At 41.1% G+C, this 22117-nt stretch overlaps 1 long non-coding RNA gene across 1 annotated transcript; it reads right to left on the reverse strand.

Annotated features, from left to right (window-relative positions):
• Positions 1-1566: 1566 nt before the first annotated feature.
• Positions 1567-21905, reverse strand: LOC131085626 (uncharacterized). Its single transcript, XR_009114668.1, has 6 exons — positions 21816-21905; positions 18679-18743; positions 15591-15714; positions 5689-5764; positions 3934-4026; positions 1567-3364 (listed from the first exon to the last, which is right to left on the reverse strand). It is a non-coding gene; the product is annotated as an uncharacterized LOC131085626 (long non-coding RNA).
• Positions 21906-22117: the final 212 nt, after the last annotated feature.

The raw sequence follows: 22117 nt of genomic DNA on the forward strand, positions 1-22117 counted from the left end.
TATACACTACTGATCTGGCAATAACAGAGGCACTTAGCAAAGAACCTGATGAGCTGAAAAAATTATGTCATTATCATTCATTTTTTTCATAATAGAAACATGGTTTTGACCTTTGCATTTTCTTACATTTTTGCTTCATTGTGGTGTATCTTAACTGTAAGATTACCTGGTAACTAACCTATCCACCAACGTTAAGGGAAGTAGTCAATTGTGGATATTGACAACGAAGGCAATTTATTAAAATGCGATGACTATATTTGTAACAATTAAACAACACTAATGATTCTGCCCAGGATTGGGATACATAGAATCTAATACAATTTGCACTACTTAGTTAAGCAATATGATAATTCTCTAATTATGTTTCTGAGATTTGCAATGGGTATTTCAGGAGAGAATAAATAACAGCAAAGCCATAAATTATCAAAAATCCGTATTGTCTGTTGATCTAGGCTGGCTCAAGGGAATCCATACTCACTGATGGATTTTTTCATTTATCATTCATTTACTGATGAGACTGTTTTTTATACACACACACATACACTTTTTACAGATACTTTATTTTATTGCAATATTCATTTAGGAAATCTCTCATGGTGGCTCACTGCCATCATAGTTTTTGTCCTCTTCTACCCAATATTTTCAAGCTGAGTTTGATAACCAAACACATAGTAAACAGCAAAAATAGAAGATCCATTTGTTATTGAGCAAAATTATATGGCTGAGTGTAGCTAGTGGAACTTAAAATATAAAACAGGGTTTAAGAGTTATTTCCTGAATCAATAGAAAGGATTTATTGACTAAAGGGGAGGGAGGGCAGTGCAGAAGACCCATTGTTTCTGTTTAAAAAGCAAGATGAATGCATTTAAAATGTTAACGTCCTGGCTGAAAGTGTAATGTATTTTAGTGATTAATAATGCCTGTAAAACGAAACCATGTACCTAATACAGAATAATAAAATAAATAACATAGCAGAACTCTTTAAAGTGTGACAATAAATGATTGTTCTAATATTTTCTTCCACCTAACATATCATATTGTTTGGTTCTCCCATGTGCCTACTGCTGGGCCTGACAAGTGCTGGAATAGCATACATAGAGAGATGAAAGGCAAAGTGTGGGTATGCTGGGGGGGGGAGGCGTAATGAAAAATAATCTAAAGGAGGAAACAGAGATGAAAGGAGAGAAGGAAAGTTGAGCCATGCGCTAGATGAAGACAGTAAAATGAGTTTTAATGGAAAGTCCTTCAGCTGGTACCTCCCAAAGCACCAGCCCCAGGAAGAAGGTGGCCCGCTCGACAGATTGGTGATGGGAAATAGAATCCATTCCTGTTGTTAGCTGTACCACACTTGGTCAAAGGCAGCAATAACCATATGACAGCTACTTAGTGACTTATAGGAAAAAAATCCGGTTCAATCTACTCTGTGGTAAATAATAGGTCACTGTTTACTAGTAGCAATGTAATACTGACACTGCTGTACTGTCACTCCTGGCTGTTTCTTTACCTTATTTTTTGCTGAGAGGACACTCTCTTATTTCTTTAGTTGTATTGTTGTGAGGAGAATTTCTCAAGAAATAGAAAAATAAAATTATTCACAGCATTTTTTTATTATAAGCAAACATGTAAACATTTCTTTATTAAGTGGTCTTTATAAACCCACCTTCACCATGACAATAATAACAAGTAACCAAATATGTGAGTTTTCTTCTAATTCTTAGCGAAAGTGTTGACCAAACAGCAGAAAGGCTGATCATGAGTAGCCAGTATCCCAGGGAAAAGCTTGCACCAAGTGTCACATCAAATCTCTCATTGACTTTATGGCATAAAAGATCCTGCCCAGAAGTATTTTTTTTCTGCCTTCTTCTTTGAGCCCTGGCATGCAAGGACAGTTCTGGGTGGTTGCATGAGTAGCTGTTACTCTGTACCAAGGAATTCTTTGCTTCTGACAGGTGCCAATTATGCTGTGGACATCTGCCCTGAAGGCATTGAATCAAGCTGACAACTCATTTTATATCAATCAAACAACAACCATTTTCAATAATTTCCCATCCAGCTGGGACTGAATTTGCACAAGTGATCTATGTATTAGAGACATTACCAATCCACAGAGACATTCAGAACCATGATTATGTTCTGTTTTCCCACAGAAACTCTTGCATCTGCACAAGAAAGCAACAACTTCTTCCACTATGCAGGAGGAGGCTGACAACTCAATTTTGGTCACTCTCTGCCAAGCTCAACTTGCAACAGTCAACTCACATCAGACTGGAAGGGGATTTCTACGCCCAGGCTTCCTATTTGCAAATCCTGTCTGTTGATCCTCTAATCAATGTGGATCTGTGAATCTGCAAGGTAATACTTTAGTATTCACTGCTGTTTAGCCACTGTAATGGGCATTTTTTCTAAAAAACACATAGTAAATGAATGGGAGTTTTCATCCTGTTTTCTGAGTAGAAAAGGAGAGATGGACTTATCACCAAGGCATTATTGGGAACAAGAGAAAATATGATGCAGAAATGTTCCAGATGGTAACATTTTTTCACTGTGATAGTTTATTTTCAAAGTGGTACTGGCATGAGCCCAAATCTCATTCTGCTTTGCACAGATAATACCTTCTTCTCAGATATATATTCTTAAAATACACAATCCCAAAAATACCTGGCACTGATTCTGTTCCCTTTTTGACCCATTAAACCATGATGTTGCTTATATGAATTCCTTCAAATACTTTATTTAATAGAACAGTACATTTGGAGGCAAGGAATTAGTGAAATGTTCTTCTGTAAAGGACCAAAACATTCCCTTTGCTAGTGTTTGAAGTACCTTTTGCTATCTGACTGGAGCTAGACAACTAACCCACAGACCTTGGGAATATGGTTAGCAAGCCAGAACAGTAGGCAGGCTCACCTTCTCCTTGTATTCTCTCAAGTGCTGTGCCCTGCTGTTTGCATAAGGGGATCAGCTTTTATTATTCTACTCCGTCCCTGCTACTGCGCACTAGGGCAGCACAAAGCAAGATTTAGTGCTTGGATATGGTATTTGCTTGATAGCAATTGTTATAGTTATAGACTTCTGTCTTAACCTGCTGTTCTCCCATGCTCAGAATATTCTTTTTTTTTTTAATCCCTTTCATCTAAAATTTTTCATGCTTGTTATCAGCTGAAATATAATTTTTTTGGCAAGCCTGAATAAAATTCATTCATTCATATTTTGAATTATGCAAGGAAGTGGGTGTAAGGAGAAAGGTCTCTTTTTTGCACATTCATAATTCACAAAAAAAAGCTGCATATTACAAGCTGAAACTTTCCAGGTGGCTAGTTTTGACTGAAGGGTAGTCTTCATGCTAATTACAAAGAGAGAATGACTGAAAGAAAAATGAAAGAGAAAAATTAAAAATGACACATATTGTGATTAACTCATTTGTTTTGTAGGTGTGTCATACAAAAATTACATTGTGAGCCACTTAGAGCAAGTTTAAAGTAACAATTTCATTTAAGTTAAGATGAACTACCATAATTACATAATATCAATGTTTTGTGCTGCAATTTCACTAAGAATCTCCTTACAGAAGCTGCAGAAGCTTTTACTTATGCAAATGTGGAAGCTCACAGTGAAATCAGTGCAGAATCTTATGAATCATTAACTTTGGCCAGAAAGCCATACTGGGGAAGGAGGGAATGGTGTGCAGTGGCAGCAACTGTTCCTGTGCTCTCGGTCTCCCTGAACTCTGGACTGCTGAGGAAAATAACTCAGGGTTTTTGCAATTTCTTCCAACTTAATACACGTCAGGGACAGCAAACCACTAAAGCTTTGTTATTCTCTTTTCCTTGCTATATTCCATATACTTGTGGACATAACAGGCAGCACATAATCTGACCAGCACTGTGTGACTGACCCTCCATGGTAACAAAGGATTGCTTCAGCAGAAGGTACCTGGCCAGCACAAGCTGGGAGTGTTTGAACAGTTTCCTTTAACCCATGGAAAAAAGGTACTGTGACATGCAGCTCCACATTCTCATGAAACACCTGGAGATAAAATACATGCATAAATAAAGCAATATAACTGTAATTTAAAACATCTGAAAGAATAACTGGCAATAGTAATGGCTGACTTTGCTCCACATGGAGCAAAGATGAGTTCAAAACTTCCCCATTACTAAGTTCCCAGTAACCTACTGGAGAACAAAGAAGGACTGTTGGATTCAGTGTAGGAATCTTCATCTTTTTTAATCTCTTGAATTTTGGATGAAATAAGGATAAATAAATTTTTCCCAGTGATGCTGCTTTTTTTACAAAAACACGAGTGAGTGAGTTCTGAGACATACTAGCTTCTGTAAGTAGAAATTTAAAACTTAACCTTTATTATTCCACGTCCCTATTACAGGAACAAAAGGTCTCGATCCAGCCACTGAGTGGGGGGATGCTACAACAATTGCTAAATAGAAAAGTGACAGCAGTGCCTGGCAAAAATATGGCCACATGAGAAGTCCTTGGTCTTATGTTTACAGTCATAACTGGCATAAGATCAAACCTCAGCACTGGGGAAAAACTGGATAAGAGTCACATCTGTTTCAATTTATAAATTATCTATTTTAATCAAAAAGCGACCAGTGCTAGTGAGAGTAAAACTGATGCAGAGCTATGAAGGAAATGTGACAGCTCTCTTTCTTCTGAATGCCTGATATTGCCCAAGGTGTAATGCCCATATCAACTCTGCTCAAGCCCTTTCCTACTTTCCACTCATGGCAGTATAATGAATGGGCTATTGTATCTCTTGTTTTTCACCAGCCCTGTACTGCGGTGATTCCATAGCTGTGTCATACTGCAGATATTTCTTGCTGGTGATCCTGTTCTAGCAGAAACTTGGAAGAAATTATTCATCTTGTACTTAACCCATTACTTGCAAGTTATGTTCAGAGTATTTTTAATAGTCTGTTATTTCCTTCATCAGGTCTCTCTCTCTGATTATGTTCTACAAGTATTCCAAATAGCTTCCTCTGAAAACTCTTCCTGCACCTGTATGATAGTTACATTAACTCACATGGATTGCAGTGCCCAAAACACATTCACTCCAGCTGGATTTTTACTTGTCTATTTTTCTTATCTTATTTGCACCCTTGCATGAACTACAGTTCAATGACTGCAATTTGAGCACTCCTTCCTATCTAGCTGAACAATCTTCTCCAACACACCACCATCCTGATGTGTAATCACTCAGGAGACATAATCATTCACTTAGAACTAAAATAATTCTCCTACTGTTTGCTCCTTGCCTCCATTCTGCCCTTTTTCTCTGATTTATTGCATTATATTCCTTATGGAAATATTTTGACATCCATCCCCTCTATTCAAGTCTTATACCCACCCTTGGAGGGAGTGCTTTGAACAGAGGAAGGCCAGGATGAGTGTGTATCTCACATACTCACCCTTTTATTCCAGTGTCATTTCCCCCACCTCCTCATTATATTCTTGAGTCCTTCCCCTCCTTCTAGTTTAGCTGTACCTACTCTCTTTCCTAGAGCTGAGTCCTCCCTTCCCTCCCCTGCCCCTCTAGTAAATGTCAGAAAATATTTCCTCACAGCCTCTGCTACTCAGGATCATGTCTGAATATAGGGATCCTGAACCCCAGCCTTGTCTAAGCTCTCTAAATCACTTGACCCTAAAAGGTTGCCACAGGACAGCACTTACCTACAGTGCAAGCTGGAGAGAAAGTGCTACAAAGGCACTGAATTCTTCCAGGTCTGAGATCTGCAGCTTATTTAGACTGCAAGAAAGAATTTAGTGAGCCAGAGCACTGCATTTGTTACTTGTTAAGCTTCGTCAAAATTACTATGAAATTCCTTAATTAAACATCTCAAGCTGAGAAGCAAAATTCTTTCTAGTCCAGCCACCACAGTGCCCCACTCAGTCCTGTACCTTTGCCTCTTCCTTGCTGCTCTCATGTTACCTCATGTGCTGCCTGTTGGTTTTGCTTGCTACGAGTGTCCCTGGCCCCCCTCCACTGCAGAGACAAGCAGAAAGCTCTTTATGCCAAGTATTGACCTAGTGCTGTGCACCAGCCCAGGCTGCAAGTGCATCTTGAATTTCTTGCTCCCCCGGGAGCATTTGATTAAAGGAGGATTTTCATGGTGTGTTGAGATTCAGAACGTGGTGCTATTCAGTAGCTGCTGGTGGCAGCTCTGAGCTGGAACACACACTGGGGCTCTACTCCCTCTGTGATGATAAACTGACTCCTGGGACAGGGAATTCTGCATGATTTTCCCCGTGTGCAGAAGAGCACAAACAAGGCCATGCTCACACTTGCTGCCAGGCTGCTGTTCCTGCACTTGGGGACACAGGTTTCACCCAATTTTCAGTGATTCTCAGAAGATTCACAGAAAGCTTCCACACCTGCTCTCTAATGTGCCTCTTACAGCTAAAGAACTTGAATCAGCTTCACTGTTATTGCAGTGAAGGTCGGTGTGAGGTCAGTTTGGAAACATTTGGAAACTGAGGACATTTTGTGAGTGTCTGCACAGGGCCCCAGAGCAGCACTTGCAAACGCAGGACAGCTCACAGCACACTGTACCCTTTACAGGCCTCAACAGGCTCAGCCTAATTCACACACACACACACACACATGTGCTCCTCAGAGTGCTCACTGGAATGCACAATCTAAATTAATTTCTGCTTTATAAATCTTGAAAAGCTTCTCTATAGTCTAAAGAGATGGCTCTGGAGTCACAACACAGATGTGTACAGTTGTAAAGAATACAGTCCACAATTTTGTTTCTTTCTTCTCTTCCTAGTGACTGAAGTTTTAATTAATAAAAACTACGCTTACAATGAAGTAGGAAAACAGAATCTTTTAAACAGAGGTATGTATTTCCTTTATTTCCTATGGTTTGATTTATGGATTTGCAACCTTACCACTTCAGCCAGAACTCATAAAGCAGAAAAATTATTTTAAAATTAAGTTGACAGTGCGTTAGGATGAATTATGGACACTTTTTTTGGCTTCTGACAGTAATTTGCTGCAGGATATTCTTCTGGCTGAGAAGCTGTAAACAAGACACAGCAGCAAAAATACAAGCAAAGTAAAAACAAGTAAAAGAATTAGATCAGCTATAGTATTAATCATTTTGATGCTGAATTTGGCTACTTTGGGTCTAAACCAAACTAACTGTATTTATTTAATAGTCTTTATTTTTCTATTCATTTATCCATGGTAAATATATCCATGTGTATGTGTTCTCCCTCCAAGAATCATTGCATCTCCATCATGAGGAAAACAAAATAAAACTTTTTAAATTACCACAAAACTCTTTAATTTATTTCAAGTAAAATCTGCAAGAGGGGTATTCTATAGCTCCATTTTACATATCATATAAACAAAGGTTTCCCTGGTACATTTTCCCACAACTCCTTATGCTGCTAACTTGTTGAAATTGTGCCTCTGTTTATAGTATTAACTGGAGCCCAGGACTACAAGGAGCTGTTGAAGCACTCACCCAAGAGACCAGCCAGAACACAGGCACTGCAGTGGAAGGGTTAGTGAGCAGGATGCTCAGACACTCATTTCCAGCTTGGGGTGGCCACAGCTGACTGCAGTTACACCTGGCCACGGGATGTGCACTTCTCCATAAGAAAGTTGTGGATACTGAAAAGTTAATGAAGGCATTTTCCAGCTCTGCAGGATGTTTGCTGTTCCTTTCTGCTGTGCTGATGCACATGACTGTGTATCTTGTGCAAGCAGTCACTGGACACACAAACCAGGATGTGAATGTTCAAAGTCATTGTATTATTAAATGAGGAATCATATCTAATTTAATTAAGGGATAAATATACTCTTACAAGTAAGCAAATGTCATCAGGCAATATCAGTTATACTTGCATATCTTTCCAGTCATCAGAGTGTTTTAAAAACCTTCTCATTTATGGACAGTATGTTTCTCTGAAAGAGGAAAACAAGGTTTTTTCAGGTGATGCATAAAGCAAGAGTTCAAACAACTTGACCAAAGACTATCAGCAAGTAAACTAAAAATGTATCCTATCAATAAAATCCAAATGGGAATATGTCATAAGGGTAGTGTTTTTGCAGTTGGGTTGCAGGAATTTAATAGGCAAGGAGTTGAAAATTATGACCAAGACAGCTGGGTCTTGGCTTCATGCCTGCTTTGCAGTCTGCATAAAAAATTTGGAAATTATCTTGGAGCTTCACACAGTTATCAGTTCTGATGTGTCCTAATGACTGAAAGTAAGATGTTTCAAAGAAACAAGTTGATGATGATCCAAGTCTTCATAACATGCATGTGTTTGCCTTCTCATGGTATTATTATCACATAGTCTAAATTTAGACAACCTCAGACATTACAAAAATCAATGTTTGCATTGCAATTATAAAATTTCTTACTTCTAAAATCTAAAGATTGCAGAACAACTATTTCAGAGAGCAAACAACAGAATATTTAGAAGAAGGAAGCAAATATTTTGTTAAAATAATTTTTGGGAAAAGCTTTCAAGGCTTTTGAAAAAGGCACAGTCCTTCTTTATGACCATGTGGAGCTTAAAGGGTCATCGAGCAAGTTCTACCATCACTACATACAGACAATAAACTGTGGGAACTCACAAAATCCCAGGCAAGGAGATTCCCCTTACTTTGGAAATCTGTAGATTTTAGACATATTTTTTCATAGCACTTTGTGATATCATGTATCACAGTACTTTGTGCCATCACTTACATGGGTGAAGCAAAGACTGGCAGCAATCCGACAGCTCACTTTGAACTGAACAACCACGTGAGATGCTGACACAGAAAATCACCCTTTGATTTCTCAAGAGTTAAATTGCATCTTCAAACCAAGTCAAGCTCCATTTGGAGTAAGCTATGGTGTCTTTCTAGTGCATTTCTGCCACTGGTTATTCTTTCTTTTTTGTTTCTTCAGATAAGAAATGTCTGCATCCTAGCTGCTAATGAAAGAAGAGCATAATTCTGAAATGCTTAGTCACTTTTATACTTTTTTTCTGATTCTGAGAAGAAGTGACAGAATCCTGTAGTTAACATGATTCAAAAGACAAGGGGGAGGAGAAGGTGGAGAAAGATTATATAAAATATATTTATATTGCTTCTACAACTGAATTGTTTTCAGTATAGTGTCACGCTCTCAGTGTGGGGGAATTCTGCATGTGTCATGATTCTACAGATGTTCCTGCACACTACATGCAGCTGCACTATTTGTCATGGGCAAATTTAAAAGCAAGATGCTTGTTATGTGTTCCCTCTAATTTTAGTTCACAAAAACATGGAGGGGAAAACCCCCACTACCTGATAGCTTGCTTGCTTCCTTCTTTATATAGCCTTGTAAAATACTTTAAAACAAATATTGGGAACACCCATCTTTTGTACTAAATTCTGTAACACCTGCAATTACGGCTCTATTCCCTTTGCTAGGATGATCTTGTTCTTTCTAATGTTTATAATGCTAATTAAGTAATTTTAAGTACCTGAAGAGGTCATATTTCTAACAGCAGGGGTTCTTCAAGAGCTTGATCCTTCAAAAGGGGGAATAATTTCTGCTAAGTCCTGAGTCTGCTCTGTTCTCAGTGACTTGCAGGTGAAATTCAGAAGCATTCCATACAGCAGCACATCAGAGCCAAGTGCTGTCAGTAATTTTACAGAGTCAAACTCAGAGGAGCTTTCATATTCTTATAATTTTAAAATCCTGGATCCCCTCCTCTAGGTATTCTCTGTCCTGAACTTTTCTGGTCCATGGGCAGTGTATTGAGGGAACCACACCCTTGGGTTCCAGCTTCTTGCAGGAAGTAGAACAAGATTTTTCAAGTAGAAAAGGGAAGAAAAAAAGAAATAAAGGGGTGGGGGGATGGATGGGAGGGTGCTTTCACTTGGAAAGCCTGTAAGATGCTGAAACATGGGCTGTCTAGTTAGTGGCAAGGGATGTAACTGAAGAACTGGCAGTGCAAGGAGAAATTTGGACTTCAGAGAACAAAACTGACAGCTGAAGTAGAAGCACATCCAACTACACCAAACAGGACAAAACTCAAAAAGAGTTCTGTTGCTTCTCAAAAGCTATAGAAGGTGTTAAGAGGGTTACACTACCAGTTAAGTGTATGAACAAAAAATAGATGTTATAAATGAAAAATTCAAATTTAATTACTGCACCTCCTACAGTACAAGAAAAACATTAACCTACTCCAGTGGAGGCTATAGCAGGAAACCTGTGAAGGAGAGGCTGAGGGCACTGTGGTTCTTCAGCCTTGAAAAGGCCAAGAGGGCAGGGGGATCTCCTGCTGTCTGGAAATGCTTCACAAGAGACTACAAAGAAGACAGAGACAGGTTTTTCTTAGATGTGGATATGGACAGAAAAGAGGCAACCTGCAGAAGTCAAGAGAAAGTCTGACCAGGGATTAGGAAAAATCATTTACCATGAGGGTGGTGAAACATTGGCAGAAGATCCCTGGAAGGCTGTGACTCCCTCATCTCCAGATGACGAGGTCTGTATGGCCTCTTCTGGAGAGTAATGACATTTAACAGATCACCCAGATATTAATATCTATTCTTGTAACATAAAAAGATATATATTTACATGTACAGCTGAAACTCTGAGTGCTTTTAAAACATAAAAGAAAAGATGGATCAACAAAGTGTTTTTTTGCAATTGCAAAATCCCATTTTCAAAATAAATGTACCATTTATGTACAATTTTATGGGAGGTGGCTTAAAGCACCTTAAATTTTGTACATGGTGAAAACTGCATATATGTAAAATACAAAGTCATCTATCAAATTGATGGAAAAGTTCTTGTTTGTAGGAAGCTGATCAGATAATTTTGGAAATGTATAACAAGTGCTTCTGTTATTAAAGGTGTGCATCTGTGAACACAGTCTGCCAAAAAAAACCCTGAATACTGAGTCTTTTCAGAAGCATGCTGACAAACAGCATTGAAATATTTAATAGAGACATGAAGATATTAGTTTCCAGTCTTCAGATGATTACTTAGATCAAAAGGTGAACAGGTGTGACTATGACGTCTCTCATTCCGTTTCTAATCAATCTCAAATCATATGTATGAGATCTAGTTTTGTGTAGAGACCCAACTTCAGAAATTGTTGTGAACGACCTCATGTAAAACCTGCCTGCTAGTGCCTGTCTGTGTGTCTGTATGTCTGCTGTATCTTAGATTCATGCATGTTTCTTAATTGTCCTATACCTTTATCAGGTTACACTGTGGTCTCCTGCAGCTACGGGAATTTTTTACTTAGCACTACAAACTATAGCTCTCAGTTTAATAATCACAGTATTCCTGCTGATTGGGAAAATTATATTGGCAATGAAAATCAAATACTTTTTGTTAGCTGGCCTCCTGATGGCAATGAAGAATTACAAGTCAATCAGACTTTGAATTACTCTAATTCAAGAGAAGTTAGGAAAGTGTGAATGTTTCCAAGATCTGCTGCTCAGTCATGACTCTGCAGTCATAGCAGGTTTGCAAATCCTTGCTCTGCATTTCACAGACTACTCAAAGTGACTTTATAGCCCAATAAATGTGATTTTGCCATTATTGGTAAAAAGCAACAGGGTTTATATTGAGGTGACAGTGTAGGGACTCAGCAATGCTCTGGCTTTTTATGGGCCTAGATAGATTTTAACATGGTTTAGCTGTGATAGCAATTGTCCAGCTGTGAGGCACTCTTGACTAGATTTGTTTCAGTTTAACTCTAGTTTAGGATAATAACAAATGGTTATTCATTGTGAACTGAACTGCCTACAATTCTAGAGTCAGCTGTGGGGAAGAGTGCAGACACATTTGACACAAATCACCATTTAATCATAGTTAGATTATAGTGTTAAGAAAACATAAAACTAAATCTGAGCAGACACCAGGCTCAGAAGAAAGACATCCTTCTCCCTTGAGTATCACACAAATCCTGGTGATAATTCATCATAATACTTCCCTATTTCTTTGGAGGAATACCAATATTAAAATCCAAAGGAGAACTGGGGGAGTAAGTGCAACATCATACAAGAGGGAATTTTTAGTGTAGCAACTCTATTTTTAATGCAGTCTTCCTATACTCCTATATATTAAGTAATTTTGACTATTGGATTGTTAAAAACATTAACTGGACTAACAATAAATTTTTAGATTAGTTTATATTCTTTTGCCAGTACATTTTTGCCACACAGAAGACTTAGAGTGTAATAGCACATCATAACATCACCAACCTGGAAGCTGAAACAAGCACTATAAAGATCCCTGAAGCTCACAAGCACTTTTGGCCAGTTGCAGTCAATGCTGCTGTGCTCTATTTTCTCATGGACAAGCTGAATAAAATCAATCCAGTGAATTAGCTCTCACTGAAGGTTACCACTCAGGAAGAGGTCAGTGTGTTTGCGTGCTGCTGTTTTAATCAGTGCTGCCACTAGTGCTACCACTGGCTTACCACTTTCCCTCTGGTCACAGGCTTTTACTGCTGATTTCGCAAGGCAGTGCAGCGAGCAAAACACTCTGAGAACATGAGGCTGAGTGTAAAGAACCCAAATGCCTGTGTAACACTCTCAACTGTCATTTACCTTGGTCGCTTTGAAAGGGTAAAGCTCGCTTTCACAGCCCAGTTAGCTCTCCCAGTAGAGCACAAACCCTGCATGAGCTGCCATTCACCACTCTGTGTATGTACACCTGTTTGTGTGGCCAGGCAGCCCACAGAGCAGTCCTTTGCCTTAAGGTTTTCAGCTCTCCCTTGCCTGCCTTCCCAGTTCAGCACGGCACAAGGGAATATGGACAAGTTTGTGTAGTTCTGATTGGTCCCCTTGCTGTAGCTTGAGCTGTTCATGCTGCCAGCTCGCTCTGCCAGGCCCCTGGAACACTCCCTCACCAGGGAAGAACATCAGTCTGAAATGCTTCCTACAAACTGCATTTGCTCTGAACCAGTTCAGGCTGCTTTCTTGTCAAGGACAGAGAAGTGTGACGGTTTCACAAATATTATTGTGGCTGGGGGGCACCTCTGCAGGGACAGCCAATTTTCTCACTCTCTACTTTCCATCTCCATCTCCAACACTGGGAAATGCATCAGCTTTCAAAGTAGCTCTTCATGTCCTGAGTGCTGCTGCTGCCACATGTATATATTCCCCCTAGAACGAGCTGAATGGGAAGAGTGTTGTATAACGATCTCTCATTTAGCTTAAAGTGTCATCTTTTCCTTCACCGCACTTTGTCTGTCAGAAGTGTGCTGAGTCTTGTGCAGCTGCGTTCTCGCTCTTATTCGGCACAGATCTCTTCTAAGTTCTGCACCCATACCAAGAGTTTCCTTCTTGCCTTTGAAAAGAGTGACAAACGGGTACAGAGCAGAGGAGCCCAAAGCCTACATGCATATGAACCAGGACTAGGATGAAAATATTAACCTGCAAAAAGAGATTTCTTTGGCTTCTAGCGCATGTGATCTGAGCTGGAAAATAAAATTCCAAATGGAGAAGAAAAAGGGAAGACAGAAATTCAGATTCAGATATTCAGATGCTGACCCTACTTATTTTCAGAGCCCAGAATATCTACTATACTGAAACATAAATCAGCCAGCCAGTGAATGCTTGCCCAGTATCCTCAAGGTTATCTGGAGGTCAGCTACAAGCATCTTGCATGAGGACATGTGCAATGACTGACTTCAGCAAGGTGACAAAGACCTTCTCTGGTCGAGGCTGGGATGCTCAGAATGCTCACCACCACATGGCAGGGCCCCGCCTTTCTCACTGAATTATGTAAGCAAAACACAGTTCTGCTCAGAAAAAACACACTCTATTAATTATTTAAAAATTAACTGGAGTTAAACCAGTTGCCATTGTCAGGCATGCTAACCTTTAGAGCACATACAGCATTAAATCATGGATATCTATAGGGAGTTCCCTTGGATCATTTGATCAAATTATGCTCTTAAAAGTACACTTCAAAAATGTCATCCCCGTGTAGGAGGAAAAGAAAGAAAATAAGGCAATGAAATTAATGGAAATTTGGAGAAATGAAATGTTGTCTCATGTATTTTGACAATGTAGGCATCAGTAGGTTTGCCAGACAGATCAGCTTCAGATTTGACTTGAGCAAATTAAGCTAGTCTAAAGCACAAGCTACTTGCTAATAATTTTCTTGGCTTTTTCCTCTTGAACCATTTTACATGTTTATTTACATTTTAACAGCATTGGCCATGCATCTCCCATGTTTGAGGTCATTCTCCAGCCTCTGGGAAGAAAGCTGGCATCTGACAGGGCAGCCAATTTCTGGTCATAGAAGTGTTTTAAGTAACAAGGTATACAGGCAGCAAGAGCAAGGGGAAAAGATGTGAAGTTGAAGAAATGAGAGACTGCTAAAACAATAGGGTATACACAGCAAGAGGAAAGAGCAGTGAAATACCTGAAGGGCTCTGACAGAGAAATCCCACTGCACCAATTGTTTGTTACCCTGCTTTGCAAACAGCACACTGTAGGCACCCTTCCTTTGCAGAGATCTGCTGCTGCACCCCATTTCTTTCAACAATAAGATGTCAGGCAAAACTGGGCATAGCTGAGGGATCCATAATAATACCAAAAAAGAGAGAAATGATACCCAAGAAAAAGTGATGCCGGTGAAAATCAATTGCTCATCACCACCAAAGCAATGCCCAGTCAGTCCTTGAGCTGCAGCCCCCAGCCAACTTCCATCTCTATTTTATACAGAGAGCATGATGCCATATGGCAGAGAATATCCCTTTGGTCACTTGGGGTCAACTGCCCCAGCTGTTGTCTTCTCAACTTTTTGTGCACCTTCAGCCCCATCGGTGGTGGAACAGTGTGAGGAGCAGAAAAGGCCTTGACTGTGTGAGCACTGCTCAGCATTAATTAAAACATCTCCAGATTATCAACACTGTTTCCAGCACAAATCCACAACACAGCCCCACACCAGCTGCTATGAAGAAAATTAACCCAGAAAATCTACCCCAGTCAAAACTAGCACAATCTTAAACTGAGTTTACTGGGCTGTAAGACATTTGGTGGTGTCAGGATTTTTATTTGTGAATGTGATAAATCTGACTGAAGCCTAGAGAAACATTTTTACAGATTGCTTTAAAACAGTCTTATACTTTACTACTGTCTACCCTCACATACATGCTATGATTTTATTTTCCATTATTATGATGATGTATTACAACACCAAGTAATAAAGACCGTAGTGAATTCAGATTGGAGAATATAAACATCAGTCCTCTTGTTTGATTTTTCTAAATCTTCTTCTGACCTAAGCACATATCCTCAGTCTGGTCATAATCCACACCTTGACCATATGGTCCTCTACAAGAAAACAAAATAATTCTAGGCAATTAAGATACTTGCCCATATCCATTTCATCTGCTACATCTTTGGAGGTACAAACAAAACACTGGATGGGAAGATGCGCTAATGCTGATAGTGCTTTAGATCACTTGATAATCTTTTTCCTGTGATAGTTATTACTGAATGGAAATCAAATGTATGCATGTTAGGACCAGTAACAGATGGCACTTCTGTTCTGTGAGGAAGAAATAGGGGCAAAGGGGCAGCAAAGTTGAACCTCCCCCCTTCCCTGTCTTACCAGGATTCATTGTGTTGCCCTCCTGTTACAGTTGGCTGTGACTCTTTCTTGTTATAAAGAGATGTCAGAAGTTAGAGAGAGACAGACGATAACCTTAAATCCTTTACTGCATTTTACCAGGATTCTGAAAAATAAAAAATAAAAAAATAAAAGCCAGCTGAGGGAGTTGGAAAATGTCAGTGAGGCATTACACAAAGAACTTGATACATTTGTTGACCTTTCTTCTTACTCCACCCTTCTCCTCTAAGATGGATTTAGTAGTAGTGAGTGCTTAGTGCTATAAGTGCTTTCTTAAAAATAATTTAGATGCTATTGGCTGTCTGCCTGCACTTGGAAAACATAGCTGTTTCAATGAGCCCCTGCTGAAACGGAAGAAAAGGGGTTTATTGAAATGCCTCCAAAAACGCACCAAAATTTCATTTTTCCCCTTGCCTGCTGAAACCCATCTTGTTCTTGCTTTTACAGTCTTTTGTTTTATTTTTTTAATTGTACCATTGTATCCAGGGTCTTTTCATTCTTCTCCGCTATTTTACGAATGGCGTGTGTGGTATTAAGAGCTGAAGGCAGAGATGAGAGGAGAAGTGTTTTGAATTGACTAATTTGCAGGCAAGAAATAAAGCTCTTGTAAGGTGGTCCCAGGGGTATCTTTGCCATGAACACTATTTGAAATGACATGTAATCTGGTACATTTCAAAGGCAAAACATTTCCTATTCTAAAGTATCTTCCTGAGCCAGGGTTGGTTTACCTGTTTCCAGAGAATAATAAACTCCACCGAGGCCAAGGAATCTCCCTCTCTCCCCTCTCAAAATTCCTGTTCGTTTTCAAAGGGGCAATTGCAGCCAACAGTTTATTTCTGTCCTATCCTTTGCTGCTCTAATGGCTCAGAGCTCGCTCCTAATACATAGCTGAATGCACCTCTGGATTAAATACCCAGCAACAGAACCCCGCACATCCCTGTACAACACAATAAATAATGGCGTGGAGCTCTCTTGTTGTTTCTTACAACGGTGGAAAATTTAGGTCTTGTGCAGACTTTTAAAATTTTAAGCATTTCAGCATATAACTTTGATCTGGCAATTTCTTAATAAAAACTGTTCCTCTTCTAGAAAAATCTGAGTTCAACTGACCTTGGAACATTGTATTAATACTCCTTCTCAGCACAATTCAGTGTCTCTAGCCTTGCTGACATACTAAAAGTCTTACACACAAAAATCCACATTAATTAGTTAAGGTAGAAATTTCAGAAAAAAAATTATTTATGTTTAGAATTTTGTCCATACTTTGGTGAAAGCTTAGGTGGTCTTATAAATTGACACACTTAACCATCATCTGTAAACATATTCATATACTCTAAGGAATGTTTCTATATGTGTATGATTTAAGCTTACTCTATCCCGAATCGTTTTAAAAGATTTTTAAATGTTTCTGAAGAGGAAGCTGGCCACAAATAAACCCCAAAGCTTTTGAGAAAATAAACACTGATAAATATTACAAATAAGTTCTATTAATTTCACAGCTGTTCTAAAGCTTTTAGTTACCGAAAAACAAACTCATGCTTTGTGAACATTCTGAACTTAGACCACTGTTTCGACATTTACTTGACTTTAACTCTCCATGAAGAGAAATCAGGGTACAGAGTGTCTACAATAATGACCCTACATTTTTATATTTTTAAATTTATATTATATTTATTTTTAAAAATAAAAAAAAAACTTCAGTTACATTTATTTTTAAAATCCACTTGCTTGTGCTCAAATGTACAGGCTCCACATATTATTTTTTCAATTGTGGACAATGTTAAATAAATTATGTTACTTGAAGAGAGATACTGAAGGTTCCTGGATAGAACAAGCAAAAGAAATGGATTTGAAATGTCCAGAAAGGAGAAATTTCCAAAGGCATGAAAAGTGACAAATTCTCTCCTCAACCTACTATTTATGTGAGGCAGCAGAATGCCCAGGATGACTTGTGCTGTCAGTTTGCATCACCAGTCTCAGACCTTTGATTTTGTACTGTGAGTGACCCTAACACGTTTTGCATTTGGATCTCTACCAAATAGAAGTCATGACAAAATACTATGCCCCACAGACAGGTCTTATACCTTGCTGTTTTTCACGAGGTTCTGTCCACTGTAATTCTTCATTTATGGGAACTTAGCCCAAATGTAACTTGGAACTAAACGTGCTCAGTGTTCACAAAAACTTCCAAAGAAGGCAGTGCTGTTCCCCAGTAGTGTTTATCTCCTGGACTCCTCCCCTTATCAATCCTGACCTATTAGATCAGTCTGGACTAAATACTATTACTAAAAACCATGAGAAAACATAACACTTCCCATGAAATAAAAGAACTTTCTGCAAGTTAGTTAGCAGTACCACTGGTCCTAGAAATTCTACCACAACCAGAGAAATAAACCAGGCCTTTCCACGACTGCTGAGTGCTGTCACACGTTAACACACCGATGGCATTACACCTCCAGCACTCAGTGTCTGAGCAAAGTTTCAGGGCTTGGCTCAGGCAGCTGCCTGGGGAACACTCTCTGCTTTCTGAAATCAGAGCTAGCTGCTTGCTCTGCTGTATCTGCACAAGTATACCTGAGCAACAGATTTAACCCCACTGAAAATTTGCTAAGCCTCCTCTGACCCAACTACTTCCTAATACCAGCATAAAGACTTCCGTTAAACCTCTTCCATTGCCTGTGTGTAATGTCACCTTCAGTGAGACATTAATTTATATTGTTTTCTTTAGCTAAATTTCTAACATATCCACTTCAGTGTGCATTGAAATATTCATATAGGCAATATGTAGGGAAGCCATCAGCAAGAATCAATTGTTTCATTCTGGGATGCTTTTCAGACACAGGAGCATTTTGCTAATACAGAATACCTAGCCAGAAAGCAGCACAATATCCTAGCTCAGCTGATTGATTGAAATTGTATTTTTGAGGGCTGTTTTTTTCCCTTTGGTGACTCATGTGAGGTGGTGCCATGTTAACACTATGTGTAGAACATATGCTTGTTTGAACACTTCATTATTTGGCTCAAAGTAGTACAGTATATTGTTCTGTTTAGGGAACAAGTTTGAATTTACCATTGACTCAGGAGAACTTCACAATGTATCGCTGGGTCAAGGACAGGAAGCTGCAGCAGAAATAGCTGAGGAAAAGGCATCAAAAGAAGGCCACTGGGTTATACTTCAAGTAAGTCAAAGCTCTTCATTACATCAGTGCTGCACTGCAGTGCTAAAAACTGAAGCGTTTCAAAATAACATGTGCCTAGATGAAAGAGTACTAAATAGTGATTTAAAACTTCCTTTGTCTTTGCCACAAGGGAAGCACACAACTTCATCTCTGTATGTGAGATCGCTGAATAGCACATAAAATATGAATTGCAACTATCTTGCATGTAGGGAGTCAACTCACATATTTTCCCAAGCACATGATATCTGATTTACTAATTTATTATCCATTAAAAAAAATCCTTTAGTAAATAAATGTGTAGCAAAAAGAATTGTTATGCTGTATAATCAGATGAATAGATACAAACAGGGAAGATTGCTGTCATTATGCAGTGTATTGTGCTAAACAGATGCACACATTTTTTTTCAAATATTGTGCAATATCAAACTGCTTCCTTATGTCTGGGTTTTTCTTGTATCAATAAAATGTTTGAAATTTGAAATCAATAGCTCACTGGGAGGCCTATTTTTTCCTCCCTTCTCCCCCCTCTCCCTCCTTATCTCTGAATATTTATTTTGTAGTAAAGTGGTTGGACACATTAGAGAAATTACTGAAGAAAATCAGGGAAGGAATTCAGCAGGGCGATTGGTTTTGAGTGTGGGGAACCTGCTCCTTTCCCTACAGCACATCTCATTCCAGAGTGGATTTAGGAAATTTCCCATTAAAATAACTGATAAGCCACTACCTGTAACACTGCCTGATCACCGTGCTGCACTGGATAAATTTGACCAGGCAAGCAAACCACCACAGAAATAAAACTTTAAAAATGTGAGTATTGAACTTTTCATTTTAAAGCCACTTGAAGTCACTAAAAGCCTTTACAGGATATGCAATAGCAAAGCAGAATTAATTTCATTTCTTAAAGATTTGTTCACATATTATAGAGCGACTGCACATCTATCAACAAAAAAGAAAAAAAATCAAACAAGAAACTACTTCTTTCAATTTTAAAGCATCACATACAGTTTCTAACCAAGTACCTGTCTGTCTGCATGGGAAATGAAGAATTTGCAGTCACTACAGGTAATTACTGTAGTATAGAACAAGAATTTATTTTGGTTTAATTTAGCTTAGTTTGGTTTATCTTGAGATGCACAACCATGTGGTTTTGTGTCTCTGGAATATCTTTTACATATTCTGAGCATGCAGTGCACTAGAATTAGGTCTTCAGCTGAGGTAAATCAGTGAGATTCACTACACCAATTTATATTCCTATGTGTTTGGTCAAAAACATTTGGATCAAACATTAGAGGCAAGCATGGCTCGGCTGCTAGGTTATCATATTTTCCTCTGTCCTTTTCATTTTCTGTTTTGGAAGGCTTTTAATGAAAACAATTTTTCTTACTGACTCTTAAAAGATACTTACAAACACAGGTGTGTATAGGTAGTAGTTGTAAGCTATGATCACAGATATGGTCAAAGAAATCAAGTATCTCTTTAGGACATAAATCTGTACTAAAGAAAGATCATCCAGCATCCACCCGAATGCTAAAAAAACTCCGCAATTACAAAACAAAAACCAAAAAATCCCCAAACAAATTGCTTTTTCGGCACTATATTCTATAAAACCTCTGTAAAAATTACAAAGGCTTTTCTTCTTTTTCTCTTGTATAGAATAACCACTTCCAGCAGTAAAAAAGGGAAAAATCGCCAGCCACCCGCGCGGCGAAGGGAATGTCACCCAAAGTGCAGACAGACAGACGCACAAAGAAACCCGTGGCTGCAGGCACAGCCTCAGCCCGTTCGGCACCAACTTCTGCCGGGGCCGTGGCTGCTCTGGGCCCGCTGCGGCCCCGGCCCCTCCATCCCCGCGGCGCCGCCTTCCCCGCGCCCGCCCAGCTGCGCTCGGGGTGCCGGGCCGGGCCGGGCCGCACCTCCCGGGCCGGCGGCTCTGCCGGGAGCCCGTCACCGGCTCGCCGCCCTGCGGCAGCCCGGCCCCGCGGTGCCCGCCTGGCGCCCGGGGCAGCGCCCGTGCCCCGGCCCGGCCTCCCCCTGCCCGCGGCGGCCTGGGCCGGGCAGCGGCGGCGCGTTCCCGGAGCCAGAGCGCCCCCTGCCGGCGGCTGCCCGCGGGCCGGGCCGAGGCGCGGGCGGGCTCGGGGGGGCTCGGCCGGGCCCGGACCCGCCGCGGGAGTCCCACGGGGAGCGCCTTTGACCCCGGGCAGCGCTGCGCGGCTGGGACGGCGGCCTCGGCCTCCAGGGGAGCTTTCCCTCTCGCAGACGCTCGTGGGGACGCTGGAGTGGGGCCATACGGGACTCGCCACGCAGGGCCGCACTCCCAGCAGCCGCTGCCAACAGCGCTGGCGGGCAGAGTGTGTAACCCGCCCCCGACCCGGAGCCTCCCGCCCGGGCGCCTGTGTCAGCCCGGTCATTACCAATGCAGGAGCCAGCGCGGCCGGAGCGGTGTCAGCTGCATCCTGCACTTTCCTCTGCAGTTTCCACCCGGAGGGCAGGGATGTGACATGGGCAGGAGCCGGAGGTCACAGACCTGCTGGGCTGAGGCGACTCGGCCGACAGCAACCCCGGGCGCCAGCCCGAGCTGGGGTTTGTGCCCGGGGAAAAGCGCACACGGCCTTGAACGGGTCCGCTCCATTAACCCGTTTAAAATGGCCACAAGCACACTGCTCTTCCTGAGGAATTACACCTTAAACAGACTTGGCTGTTTAATAAACCAGCCTTGGTCCCCTGCAGCGGTGACCTCTGATCCCGTAGCAATGCAAAGATTTCTTGTAGCGCCGTGCCCGCGCTGCTGCGGCCGAGCAGCGATAATGACCAATGGTCCAGGTGCGACAAACTACTTCAGCGAGAGAGAGGTGGAAAAGTCCTCTCCCACATCTGTGGGGCATTTGGTGATTATCTCTCTGCCTGTGGCCGAGGGCTCCCCACTGAACCCGGCATTTGTCAGATGGTGATGGGAGCAGGTAGCAAAAAGCTTCCCAACCCGTGCAAGCCGAGCGCGGCGGAGACGGGCGGTCACAGCCCTCGTCCTCACCTGCGAGCACGTTTGCCATCTCACCTCCTCCTCCTCCCCCGCAGCCCTGAGCAAGGCAGAAAGCTCCGAGCGCCACCGGCGGGGGCTTCACAGCCGCGCTGCTGTCCCTGGAAGGAGGCACGGCAGGGAGGGCAGGGCAGGGCAGGCAGGGAGGGCACGGCAGGGCAGGGCGGGCAGGCAGGGAGGGCAGAGCAGGCAGGGAGGGCACGGCAGGGCAGGCAGGGAGGGCAGGGCAGGCAGGCAGGGCAGGGCAGGGAGGGCAGGGCAGGCAGGCAGGGCAGGGCAGGCAGGGAGGGCAGGCA

The sequence above is a fragment of the Melospiza georgiana genome, chromosome 7, assembly GCF_028018845.1.
Source record: "Melospiza georgiana isolate bMelGeo1 chromosome 7, bMelGeo1.pri, whole genome shotgun sequence".
NCBI lineage: Eukaryota > Metazoa > Chordata > Aves > Passeriformes > Passerellidae > Melospiza > Melospiza georgiana.